Source organism: Carlito syrichta, unplaced genomic scaffold, assembly GCF_000164805.1.
Source record: "Carlito syrichta isolate Samal-C Ts95f unplaced genomic scaffold, Tarsius_syrichta-2.0.1 Scaffold315337, whole genome shotgun sequence".
Lineage (NCBI taxonomy): Eukaryota > Metazoa > Chordata > Mammalia > Primates > Tarsiidae > Carlito > Carlito syrichta.
The window spans coordinates 95,875-99,994 of NW_007259433.1; the positions used below are offsets into that span (position 1 = coordinate 95,875).

Genomic DNA, 4,120 nt, shown 5'->3' on the forward strand with positions numbered 1-4,120 from the left:
AGGCGGGTCTCGAGCCCGCGGGCTCAGGCAATCCACTCACCTCAGCCTCCCAAAGGCATGGGATTACAGGCTGAGCCACTGAGCCCGGCTTGTATTTATTTTAATACCCACAGCAATTATATTTCATAGGGACTGTTCTTTTGTTTTTGTTTTTGTTTTTGAGTTGGAGTCTCTGTCATCCAGACTGGAGTGCAGTGGCATGCTCATGGCCACCGCAGCCTCAACCTGCTGGGTTCAGGTAATCCATATGCCTCAACCTTCCAAGTAGCTGGAACCACAGGTGCATTCCACCATGTCCAACTAGTTATTTATTTATTTATTTATTTATTATTTATTTATTTATTTACTGTAGAGAGGAGGTCTCGCCAAGTTGCCCAGGCTGGTTTCAGGCAATCCTCTCGCCTCTGCCTCCCAAAGTGTAGGGATAACAGGCGTGAGTCACCATGCCTGGCATACATGGGTTTCTAAAAAAATAATTGGGGCTTAGAGTTAGTGAAATCTATTGACTATCCCTGTATTTGTTTGTTTCTTTTTTTTTTTTTTAAATCATCCCATACTTCATTTCAAAATGTATTTAGAGGAGCAGCAGTGGACAAGATGTGGACTTGGGAGCCAGATGATCCTGAGTCAAAGATAGGACTCTGCTACTTTCTAATTATGTAAATTTGAGAAAGCAACTTACTCCTCTGAAACTCAGTTTCCTCATCTATAAAAACAAAAATGGGAATGATTCTTATCTTCCTGTGAGGATTATATTAAATAACAAAATTATGTCGGGCTTGGTGGCTCAGCCTGTAATCCCGTGCCTTGGGAAGCTGAGATGAGTGAATTGCCTGAGCCCGCTGGTTCGAGACCCGCCTGGGCAACTTGACGAGACCTCATCTCTATCCACCATAAAAATAAAAAATCAGTCGGGCATGGTAGCATGCGCCTCTAGTTCCTGCTACTTGGAAGGCTGAGGTGGAAGGATCGCCAGAGCCCAGCAGGTCGAGGCTGCGGTGGCCGGGAGCAGCCACTGCACTCTAGTCTGGCGATGAAGTGAGACTCCAAATCAAAAAAAAAAAAAAAAAAAATTATTCAGGACCTAGAATATGATAGCTACCCAGCACATGTTAATTTTCCCTCTCTTTGAGAAAAAGATAATAAAATTATGAGATCAATCGCCACTTTTTGACAGTGACTTTTCTAGTTTTGTCTTCTTGATAATATCAGTAGTCACTTTTGAGAGGATAGGCCAGGGGACACTTTTACATTGTTACTATGAGATTTTGTTTGGTTTCTTGGTATATGTTTGTATCATTTTTCTGTTTTTGTATTACATTTTCTGCTTTTTGATAGCCAACCTTTTCTCTCACTTTGCATTTTTTCATAGCATCTTCACATGCTATATACATGATATAACAAATCATTGTTTAGTTATTTTTTGCCGTTTTCTTTTTTTCTTTTTGTTTGTTTTTGAGTTGGAGTCTCACTCCGTCGTCCAGACTGGAGTGCAGTGGCCGCTCCCGGCCACCGCAGCCTTGACCTGCTGGGCTCCGGCGATCCTTCCACCTCAGCCTTCCAAGTAGCTGGAACTACAGGCGTGTGCTACCATGCCCGGCTAATTTTTGATTTATTGTAGAGATGAGGTCTCAACAAGTTGCCCAGGCGGGTCTCGAACCCACGGGCTCAGGCAATCCACTCACCTCAGCCTCCCAAAGCCGCGGGATTACAGGCTGAGCCACCGAGCCCGACTAGATTTCTCTTTTTAAATATTTATTTATAGTTCTAGTATACTAGAACTGTCATATAAATAACATGCAGTGGTCCCTCAGTATTTTGGGAGGATTGTTTGCAGGAACCCCAAATCTGCAGATACCAAAATCTGCAGATGCTTAAGTCTCTTATATAAAATGACAAAGTATTTACATATAATCTATTCACATCCTTTTATATTTTAAATTATTTCTAGAATACTTATACCTGACACAGTGCATACATATCACTTCAGTCATGTGGATTCAACATAGTACTTGGTATGCTGCAAATTCAGCTTTTGTTTTCTGGAAACTTGTGGAATTTTTTTTCTGAGTTACTTTCAGTCTGCAATTGGTTTAATCCACAGATGCAGAACCCATGGATGAAGAAGACTGACTATTTTTATGTGACTGTGGACACTGTGACCCTGTGGAAATTCTTTTTTTTTTTTTTTTTAAACATTATCAGTTCTTTAATTAGGTTCTTTCAAAGAAATTTAGAACATTAATTTATAAGGATAAACACCATTTGTCAGGGCAAACACAGATCGCAAGTAGCCCTGGAGCTGAGGAATAGCTTTGATTTTTGGTAAGATTTGCGAGTCCACAGCTTTCTGATCAATCTTGCGCTGCTCTGTAATCTCATATTTCTCTTTTTCTGTGTCAGAGATCTCACCCTCTTGGTGCCTGGGCTTCTGCAGCTGCTGCTTCTTTAAGTAAGCATCAGTAAGATGTTTTGGGATCTTCACATTGCTGATATCAATTTTTGTGGAGGTGGCATTGACAAATTTCTGGTGTGTTCTTCTCAGAGTAACTTGATTGAGGACCAGAGATCCAGTCACAAGTAACAAGCCACTGCCCAGTTGCTTCAGGAAAACCACCCTCTTGCCTCTGTGGCGCCCAGTGAGGATAATCAGGATGGTCCCGGGAGTGATGCTGGCTCGCAGTTTTCTAACATGCTGGCTGAAGGGCTTTTTCCCATGGCTTAACAGCTTTCGAGGCACATCTTCAGTCGGATAATATCTAGGCATTTTGTGAAGTTTAACCACTCGGGTACCACCATTCTTGTCACTACCAACTGGTTTTGTAACGGTTGCAAGAACCTTCTCCTTTTTATTCTTTTCAACCTTGGATTTAGCTGCTGAGTACTTCCTCTTGTACAAGGCCTTTCTGGAATACATAGCAGATTGGGAATATCTTCCAATTCCTCTGACAAGGACAGGATTTCAGCTGCAGTGGGGTTTCCCCTTCTTTGGCTTTTTAGCCTTGAGCTTACCCTTTTTCACCCTGCCATCAGCATCAGCCTTCTTGGCTTCAGGTTTCTTTTCCTTAGCATTTGTCTTCTCAACTTTTTCACCCGCCATCTTGCAGGATGGGAAAGAGAACTAAGGTCCTGGCTTCCAGTCTATAAGCCGGAAATTCTTACATAATCTTCCATATCACTCTTTATCCAGGAACTGGATAGAACTTTTTCCTTCTTTTTTTGGAGACCTTATCCCTTTGTTTATATAATTGGCTTTTGGTTTTCAGTTCTTACTTTGGCGACCAAGTCCTCACCTCTACCCATCCCTTACCTTCAACCTCTATCTCATTCCCAAACTTCAACTTCTATCTCATTCCCAAACATAATGAGTTTGCACTGGCCTGGTGGCTCACGCCTATAATCCCAGTACTTTAGGAGATTGAAGCATGAGAATTGCCTGAGCCCAGAGTCTCACGCTGTCACCCAGGCTGGGGTGCAGTGGCACGCTGCTGGGCTTAGGTGATCCTTCTGCCTCAACCTTCCAGGTAGCCGAAATCACAGGCAAGCGCCATCACACGTGGCTAATTTTTTGACTTATTATAGAGACAAGGTCTCACTATGTTGCTCAGGCTGGTCTCGACCCCTGGACTCAGGCAGTCCTCTCGCCTCCACCTCCCAAAGTGCTGGCCTTATTACAGGCTTGAGCAACCGTGACTGGCCAGTTTTGGTTTTTTTGAGTTGGAGTCTCACTCTGTCACTCAGGCTAAAGTCCAGTGGCATGCTCACGGCCACTGCAGCCTCGACCTGCTGGGCTCAGGTGATTGTTCCGCTTCAGCTTTCCAAGTAGCTGGAACCACAGGCGTGCGCCACCATGCCCAGCTAGTGTTTGTGATTTATTGTAGAGACAAGGTCTCACCAAGTTGTCCAGGCTGGTCTCAAACCCCTGGACTCAGGGAATCAATCCTCTTGCCTCAGCCTCTCAAAGTGCAAGGATTACAGGCATGAGCCACCATGCCTAGCCAATTCAAGTGTTTTAATATTTTATCTTAGTTGTTTTTTTTTTTTAAGTTGGAGTCTCACTCTGTCGCCCAGACTGGAGTGCAGTGGCCGCTCCCGGCCACCACAGCCTCCACCTGCTGCG

The 4,120-nt window shown here is 43.8% G+C and overlaps 1 protein-coding gene and 1 pseudogene across 3 annotated transcripts in view; one reads left to right on the plus strand and one right to left on the minus strand.

The window, feature by feature from the left end:
* The window catches only part of RBMS2 (RNA binding motif single stranded interacting protein 2), a 65,203-nt gene that overhangs the window by 16,435 nt on the left and 44,648 nt on the right, over positions 1-4,120 (plus strand). The window lies entirely within an intron of this gene.
* LOC103275143 lies at positions 2,177-3,100 on the minus strand (annotated as a pseudogene). The gene has a single exon (XR_002481248.1). The product of XR_002481248.1 is annotated as a 60S ribosomal protein L6 pseudogene (transcript).